Genomic DNA, 9,929 nt, shown 5'->3' with positions numbered 1-9,929 from the left:
CTCTGCAATTTTGGGGGGGGGATTCTGCTTTGCCACAGTAGGGGGATTTTAAAAATAAAATGTGTAGCCCCAACTCTGCTCTCTCCCATCACCGCCTGGGGAGCAGGTGCATCACAGTACAAAATCCCCGAAAGGATCTGGAGCTGAAACTGTAAAAAAGTCAGTTGCATTCCGGGGTTTTCTTTTTTGCACAACAAAAAAGCGTTGTGGGTTGCAATCTGCATTAGGTAGATTGCAATCTTTTTGTACCAGGCCCTTGTCTTCCGTATAATTAGGTAGGGCTGCAGCAGCTGATCTGTTAGATCAACCCCACCCATATGCCGGTTATAGGCCTTGATGCACACTGGCTTCCTTGTACTCTCAGCTCTGACAGGTACAGAGACCTCCACAGTCCTCTCAATGTGAATGGTGGTAAGAAGGTACATATCCTTCTTGTCTCTGTACTTAACTGCCAACAGCTCCTCTTGGCGCAGAGCTGAGGTCTCCCCCCCTTCGTAGCTGGGTGCGTGCAAGTTGTCCTGGGAAACCTGTGCGGTTCTTTTTTATTGTACCGCAAGCTACTGTATCAAAACAATACAGTAGCTTGAACCTAGGGACACTTGTATAAAAATTGTCTATGTACAAGTGGTACCCTTTGTTCATCAGGGGTAATATCAGGTCCCAGACAATCTTGCCACTGGTTCCCATATGTTCTGGGCAACCTGGAGGGTCAAGGTGGGTGTCCTTTTCCTCGTACACCCGGAAGGCCTGAGTATACCCAGTCTCACTATCACAGAGCTTATTAGACATGTGCAATTCGTTTCGGTCTGGGGTGGGGGCTGGGGGGGGCAGTAGGCCCCCCCTTTAGTTTCATAGCCCCCACTCGCGGGTGGGGGCTCGGGAGGGGGACTGCTCACTGTTTAATAGACATGCCCCTACTCGCGGTATAGTGAGTAGGGGCACAATTTACTAATACTAAGTAATTTTTACTTAGTATTAGTAAATTTGGCTGAAAGACCAATTTAGGTCTTTCAGCCTTTGGGTAGATAACTCCCTAATACCATTGGAATTAGGGAGTTATCTACCAAGCAGCTGCAAGAGACGTTCCGAAGTCCTGAAGTGCTGAGGTTGACGAAGTTCCGAAGTGTTGAAGTGCCGAAGTGCCGAAGTGCCAAATTGTCGAGGTCCCGAAGTTCCGAAATTACCGAATTTCCGAAGTGTCGAAGTGCTGAAGTTCCGAAGTTGCCAAAGTTCCGAAGTGTCAAAGTTCCGAAGCACAGTATTGCCTAAGTACTAATATACTTACCCAGTGAAAGAAGAAGAATGTTACACTGTATACAATTTTAAATAAAAAGTATACAAACATAGCCAGGATTCACCTGTAAGCATTTGCAACACTTAAAACAATCAAGTAACATACATTCATATAAAATGTAAGTTACTTGGCCAGTCAGTGTAATGACAGGAATGAATAAGTAGATAACTCCCTAATTCTCACGGTATTAGGGAGCTATCTACTAAAAGGCCGAAAGACCTAAATTGGTCTTTCAGCCAAATTTACTAATACTAAGTAAAGATTACTTAGTATTAGTAAATTATGCCCCTACTCGCTATTCCGCGAGTAGGGGCATGTCTATTAAACAGTGAGCAGCCTGTTCACCCGGGCCAGAACCACCCAGGAACCGAGCGTTCCAAAATGGAACGTCTAATACACATGAGGTCTTTATACATACAAAGGAAACAGTTTAAAAATATATAAACAATGTATATTACACAACCAAAAATTATTATGAGCATATTCACAGGACTAAATGGAAGTGTCATGGCATATATATACATATATGCCATATGAATGGAGAATCCATCCATAATATCTATAATAATGACATTTCCATTATGGATGGATTCTCCATTCATATGGCATATATATATATATATATGCCATGACACTTCCATTGAGTCCTGTGAATATGCTCATAATAATTTTTGGTTGCGAGCAAGAAATAAGGGGAGATAAGCGCAGATCACCAGTGACTCTTGTTTTCTACCTCCGGGATTGAGTCACTTGTCTCTGCATACTTCACTATTGATTTTTTTTTTGTCCTTCAGATCTGTTATGTATTGAGGTTTATGCAGTCCACCTTCCAGTAGATGGCAGCATAGTGAAGTTATGCACTTGTTCTGTTGTGTTAGTCTCTCTTGTGTTTTGTCATTATGTGTGTGTACTGAAGTAAAGAGAAGTTATATTTTACTACAATGTCTGAGAGCCATTTTGTGAATATATAACATGCTAATACACTAAACTGGCGACGAGGATGGGATATCAGTAAATGGACACTGCAGAATATATATAAAGGAAATGAAATCAGCCTGAGTGAGGAAGTAAAACTTTTTTTTGGAATTCTTTTATCTACAAATATCTCCAGCATGGCTTCTCTGGGACACATGGAGGAATTTGATCTGGCTAATCCAGCCTCATGGGACTCATATGCTGAGCGGTTAGTGTTTTTCCTGGAAGCTAATAAGGTGGTGGATGCTATTCAGAAGAGAGCTGTGTTACTTAGTATTATTGTATCCAAGACATTTGATATTGTCCGCTCACTGATATATCCTGCTAAACCACAAGACTACTCATTTGAAGAAATACTGGCACTGTTTAAAAATCATTTAGCACCCACCCCATCTGAAACAGTGAGGCATTTCCATTTCAATAGAAGAAATCAGAAACCAGGTGAAAGCATTGCAGCATACATTGCAGAACTGCGCAGGCTCTCTGAAAATTGCAATTTTGGTGCCAGCTTAGAATCCTTGTTAACCTCCCTGGCGGTATGATTATATCAGGAATTTTGTACCAAAAGCGGTACCATTTTTTTGCATGGAAATTTGGTGTTATGTATTGTAGGCCAGTAATTACTTTCTTAAACCTGACCAAAAGTACTCTCAGATGTGATAAAGTTCGAAACATAAAATCATGAATTATAATCTAATAAATAATATACCGGTTCCCATTTTCTGTTCCTGGAAAACAGTAGAGTAGCTGATTGCTGCTCATTGTAGCGATTTGTCTCCGTGACAATCTTTTCAATGACGTCATCTGTGAGAAATAATTTTAGGTATGCCAAAGGATCATTGTGCTCAACGTCTACCTTCATCCCAGGTGATCCAGTAAACGGAAATCTTGGCGGCGGTACCTCATCCATACCGCAATCAATAAGGCACCAAGTGCGCACATCACTGAGCTTGGGTGCAGAATGGTCGCTGTCGCCACTTCTCTGGTCACTGTCAGAGTCGGATGACGAATCTTGCCACGAATCGCTATCGCAGTCGCTCAATTCTGCGAGGGGCTCTGTGTCGCTGCCGCTGTCACTCATCTGATCCAAACCCGCTTTGGAGATGCTAAAGTGACGCTTTGATGCCATGGTAAAAAAATTATTTTATGGGCAGAAATTACAGCAAAAAGGGCAGGCAGGGCAGTGTAGGATGATCAAATTTCAAATCTGAGGTGAAACTGTGTCAAATCTGAGGTGATACAATGTAATCTGACAGGATTTCACTGTATCACCTAACTTTATGTGTGTGTGTCACTTTTATGCTTGAAACATTTGAATTACCCGCCCAGTTCCGCCCCCATGAGCCTCTGCGGCTCACAGAGACGGAACCAGGAAGTCAGATGGAGGCATCCGCCGGGGCTCTCACCGGCAATCACAGCGCGGGGACATCGCTGGATCACAAGGAGAAGGTAAGGAGACTCCGCTGCCAGCTCTGTTATCTACCCCGAGCGTGACTCGGGGTTACCGCTTCTGGCAGCGAAAATTAACCCCGAGTCACGCTCGGGAATACCGCTAGCCTGGTTAAGGGACAGGCTTGTGTGTGGGGTGCAAGATGAAGCACTGCAGAGGAGACTGCTTGCAAGACAGAATTTAACTTTTATTATTGCACAAGTGGAAGCGCCCGCAAATGAGGCTGCATATGTCCATTCAAAAGAGATACAATCCTCCTCCAGCAAAGAGAACTCACCTGAAACAAATCTAGTGAAGAAGACTGATGTTAAATCATCAAAAGACTGTTTACCACACACTGATGTCACAGCTCCATTTAAAGGAACTTGTTATTGTTGCGGTGGAAAATACAGGCGTAATACATGTCGTTTTCGAAATGCAGTTTGCCACACATGTAAACGTACAGGTCACATACAGACAGTTTGCCAAAGTCAAGCCAGTGGAATTCAGACCAAATATAAGAATGTGAATAAAATACAAACCACAGCGCACTCTTTTAATACTCCACATACCGTTTCAGATAGTGAAATGACTACAAATGACTACAAATGTACAATCAATAAAGCGTTGCAAGAGCATCCCTATCAAATTCCAGCTGTTAATCAAATTCTTACTACTTTGGCAAAAGGAAAAGTATTTGCCAAGTTGGATATGGCTCAAGCCTACCAGCAGTTACCTGTGGATGATGAGGCTGCTGATGCACAAACGATAATAACGCACAAAGGAGCTTTCCGAGCAAGACGTTTGCAGTTTGGAGTTTCCATTGCTCCTGGCATATTCCAGAATTTAATGGAGGACCTCTTATCTGGACTTCCAGGTGTAGTGCCTTATTTTGATGATGTTCTTATTGGAGCAGATTCTATACAGTAATTAGCTGCACAGTTACAACTTGTTTTACAACGTTTTCTTGATGCTGGTCTAAAACTTAAAAAAGAAAAGTGTGTTTTTGGTGTAAGCAGCGTGGATTTCCTTGGTTACCGAGTTGACGCACAGGGCATTCATCCAACTGATTCTAAGGTTGAAGCTATCCATGGAGCTCCGGTTCCAACAAACAAACAAGAACTGCAAGCTTTCCTAGGGTTGCTTAATTGTTACCATTCTTTTTTGCCTGATAAAGCCACTGTTGCTGAACCTCTGCATCGTCTACTAGATAAAGATGCTCCATGGAAGTGGACTGACATTCATACTACCGCTTTCAGCGCTGCTAAAAAACTGTTGTCATCTGACAGTTTGCTTGTACACTATGATTTGGAGAAACCGCTCAACCTCACCTGCGATGCTTCTCCGTATGGCATAGGCGCTGTATTGAGCCACACTTTGAGAAATGGTGTTGAGGCTCCTATTACATTTTATTCACGGACTTTATCTACTACAGAGAGGAATTACGCCCAAATTGACAAGGAGGCTTTAGCTATTGTGTCCGGTGTAAAAAAGTTTCAAGACTATTTGTATGGGCGGAGGTTCACTATTATAACAGATCATAAACCTTTACTGGGTCTGTTCACCAGCAATACTCCCAACTCCTCAAATAATTTCACCACGCATGCTCAGGTGGTCCCTTATGCTGAATGCCTATGATTGTGAGTTCAAGTATCGTCCTGGCAAGGATATCACACATGCTGATGGATTAAGCCGATTACCTTTGCCTTCTCCTGATTTCCTTGTTCCTCCTATGTCTGAGGTCCTCATGTTGGAATCCATTCCAAACCCTCCGTTACATGCAAGTGACATTGCTTGTATGTCTGCCAAGGATCCTTTGCTGTCCCGTGTGCTCAACTGGGTTTGGAGGGGGTGGCCAAAATCAAAAGTGGAAGACAAGTTCAAACCATTTGTAGTGCGCCAACATGAACTATCTGCCTATAAAGGGTGCCTATTATGGGGAAACAGAGTGGTAATTCCAAATGCAGGATGAAGTTATTGAAAAGTGGGTGAAGAACTGTGTACCATGCCAATCTACTCGTCATGCTCCACCTAGAGCCTCAGTACATCCTTGGGAAGTGACTAGGTCACCTTGGTCCCATTTACATATAGATTTTGCTGGCCCTTTTCACGGACAGATGTTTTTTTAGTTGTTGACTCCTTTTTAAAATGGTTAGAAGTTGTTCCAGTTACATCTGCTACCTCAGTCACAGTCATAAAGATTCTAAGGAGGCTGTTTGCTACACATGGGTTGCCAGATACAATTGTGTCTGATAATGGAACACAATTTACCTCATCAGAATTCAAAATGTTCATGGCAAGTAATCTTATTCGACATGTTACTATTGCACCATTTCACCCATCATCAAATGGTCATGCTGAGCGTATGGTTCAGACTACCAAAGACTTATTAAAGAGAATTATTGAAGGAGATTGGAATCGTAGACTTGCAAATTTCCTTCTGCAACAACATGTGACACCTTGCTCAAGCACCGGTAGTAGTCCAGCAGAGCTCCTTATGAACCGGCGTCTTAAAACTTGTTTGGATCGTTTACATCCTGATTTGACAAGTGAGTTACAAGAGAAGCAAGAATTGCAATTCAATAAGAACTATAATGCTTCTACTGTCAGAGTATTTGCACCTGACAGTGCTGTCTATGTCAGGAACTATGTTTCTGGGCCTAAATGGATATCTGCAAAAGTACTTATGGCCACAGGACCTTTGTCATACAAAGTACAAATTCCTGATGGTAGAATATTACGAAGGCATGTCGATCAGATTCGGGAACGGAGTGATAAGATTGTGCCTGCTGCCGGTCCCAGTCATACTGGTTTTCTGTGATACCAGATGATGTGGAACCACTGGATGATACAGGTCTCAGTTCTCTAGGAGGAGTTGTTGAAGAACCAGTTCTGTGTGGTCCATCTGACAGAGCACAGGAAGAAGGGATGGGCACAACTGAAGGTCCAGGTGAAGCAGTTCCAAACATGGTTTTGGGGCGCCCAAGACGAAATATTAAACCTCCCAGTTATCTCAAAGACTTTGAGGTCTAGGGGGGAGGAGTGTTATGTATTGAGGTTTATGCAGTCCACCTTCCAGTAGATGGCAGCATAGTGAAGTTATGCACTTGTTCTGTTGTGTTAGTCTCTCTTGTGTTATGTCATTATGTGTGTGTACTGAAGTAAAGAGAAGTTATATTTTACTACAATGTTTGAGAGCCATTTTGTGAATATATAACATGCTAATACACTAAAAGATCCCTCACAGATCATTTCCTGTTATATACAGGTTGTATTTTCTGTATATTTGTGTGCTACACCCTTTTTTCGATCTATACTCTCACTTTTGTGACGTTGTATAGATTTGTTTGTTTTTTTGCATATTGTATTGGTGTAAGTGAGGTACACTTTGGGGTTTTAGCACTTTTCTCTGGTCTCTTTGGGTTCTATACAGTACATTTTTGTTATATTTTGTTACTGAGTGTGTTTGTGTGTGTCTATTAGTGAGTCTGATGTCTGTTAGTGAGTGTGTGTTTGTCAGTGGGAGTGTATGTTTTGTGAGTGTGTATGTATGTCTGTCGCTGAGTGTGTCTCTGTCAGTAAATGTGTGTGTCTGTTAGCTAGTGTGTATGCATCTGTTTGTGTGTGTGTGTGTCTTTAGCACTTACCTTTCTCCAGGGCCGGACTCCCTTGGCGCTGGGGATTCCTCCGCCTCTCAGCTCCGAATGCGCATGCACGGCAAGAGCCGCGCGCGCATTCAAACCGCCCATAGGAAAGCATTACTCAATGCTTTCCTATGGACGCTCAGTGTCTTAGAATCGTCGTAGTTTCTCTGAAACTGCTATGTTTTCAGCTGCAGGGTTAAAACTAGAGGGACCTGGCACCCAGACCACTTCATTGAGCTGATGTGATCTGGGTGTCTGTAGTGGTCCTTTAAGTGTGTGTGCATCTGCATGCACTGGCGTACATACCGCGGTCACAGGGGTGACTAATTGACCTGATCAGACAAATGGGGATCAAAGTTAGAATAAATATTATTCTAGGGGCAAACTCTGATTGGATGTCCCTAGCCTCCCTCTCTGATGAGACAGGCTAGGGACATCCCCAGAAGCCCCATGATGCACTGCCTTTAGAAAAGCAGCACCATCTTGGGAGCCACATGGCAAGGGGTGGGAGGGCAATAGTTTATTTGTTTAATTTTATTTTTGTAAAAATATTTCATTATCTTCACTGAGTGTCTCGACCCCTCAAGGCCCTCATCACAGGCAGAGCATCGGAAGCCTGCCCGATGGCTTCCGATACTCTGCTTTACTGCTGGGCGCCACGTGGAGCAACCTGGAAGTGATCGCTCCGGAGGGAGCGATCACCTGGCGCCCAGCAGTAAGGAGAGGTATTGCACAATGCCTCGACATTGCTGCAATACCATCAGAGCGTGTGGAAGCGATCATGATCGATTTCAGCGCTCTAATTAGCCGTGGACGTATCCAGTACGTCCTTAATGACCGTTTTTTGTCGGATGTACCTGATACGTTCGCGGTCAGGAAGGGGTTAAACACTTATCTGATTCCAGCACCAAGGGCCTTCAGCGCTGGTTTGGGCTTCTTCTTCTCTGATGTCAGCAAGCCGGGGGAATGGCGAGTGCTGCGCGCACATTAGGCCTTCGCCATAAGAAAAGCATTGATTTAATGCTTTCCTATAGGAGATTTCAAGTCACTGAACATCCTCATGCAAAGTGTGAGGACATCCAGTGTCGTTTCACTCCAGGAAGTGCCGCTAGTGGCCAGGCCCGTCGTTAGCAGGCAGGCAAACCAAGCAATTGCTTGGGGCCCCGAGCTGGCCCGGGGCCCCGAGCAGAGCCGGTGCTTCCTATAAGGCTGCAGCCGCCTGAGCGCTCTATAGAGAGCGCTCAGATGGCTGCAGCACTCCTCTCTCGTCACCTCCCCTTCCCTGTAGCGTGGCCGAGCTCCTCTTCCTCCTGGCTGTCAGTCCGGCCGGGTACCACGCGGTACAGGAGATTCAGTTTCCTGTTCCCGGCCGGACTGACAGGAAGTGCACACTTCCTTTCAGTCCGGCCGGGAACAGGAAACTGAATCTCCTGTACCGCGCGGTACCCGGCCGGACTGACAGCCAGGAGGAAGAGGAGCTCGGCCACGCTACAGGGAAGTGGAGGTAACTGAGAAGAACATGGGGGGGGAGTAGTAAAAAGGACAGAGGGAGTGGGGGGGTAAAAAAACATAGGGAGGGGGGGGAGTAAAAAAAACATAGGATGGGGGAGAGGGGGAGTAAAAAAAACATTAGGGGAGTAAAAAACATGGAGGGGGGGTAAAAAACATGGGGGGAGTAAAAAAAACATAGGGAGGGGGAGTAAAAAAACATGGGGGGTAAAAAAATAGTGAGGGGGAGGGAGGAGTAAAAAAACATAGGGAGGGGGAGTAAAAAAACATGGAGGGGGAGTAAAAAAACATGGATGGGGGAGTAAAAAACATGGGGAGGGGGGAGTAAAAAAACGGGATGGGGGAGTAAAATACAGGGGGGAGTAAAAAGAACACAGGGAGGGGGAAGGGGAGTAAGAAGGACACAGGGAGGGGGAAGGGGAGTAAGCAGGACACAGGGAGGGGGAAGGGGAGTAAGAAGGACACAGTGAGGGGGAGGGGAGTAAGAAGGACAAGATGGGGGAGGGGAGTAAGAAGAACATAGGGAGGGGGAGAGAGGAGTAGTAAGAAGAACATAGGGAGGGGGAGAGAGGATTAATAAGAAGAACATGGGGGGGAGGAGTAAGAAGAACATAGGGGGGAGGAGTAAGTAGAAAATGGGGGCAGTATGAAGAACATAGGGGGGGGAAGGAGTAAGAAAAACACAGGGAGGGGAGGAGTAAGAAGAACACAAGGAAGGGGGAGGGAGTAAGAAAAACACAGGGAGGGGGAGGAGTAAGAAGAACACAGGGAGAGGGGGGTGAGGAGATGAGGAGAACACGGAGGGGGGAGGTGAGGAGAAGTGGAGATGAGGAGAACACAGGGAGGGGGGTGAGGAGAAGCGGAGATGAGGAGAACACGGGGGGCGGGGGAGGAAAGACCACTAAGGGGCAGGGCAGAGCTCTACGGGACGGAAGAGAGAGCCCTAAAGGACAGGGGGCAGGACAGGGAGCTCTTTCACACTACGTGCACAGCAGTTTTAGATAATTTGCACGTTTGTGAAAACTGAAAAATGTGTGTGTATTTTAAGTATGTTGGATTTAGTTATTGTGCACTTTTT

The sequence above is a fragment of the Pelobates fuscus genome, chromosome 2 (assembly GCF_036172605.1).
Source record: "Pelobates fuscus isolate aPelFus1 chromosome 2, aPelFus1.pri, whole genome shotgun sequence".
NCBI classification, from domain to species: domain Eukaryota; kingdom Metazoa; phylum Chordata; class Amphibia; order Anura; family Pelobatidae; genus Pelobates; species Pelobates fuscus.
Note: the sequence above shows the minus strand (reverse complement) of the source record.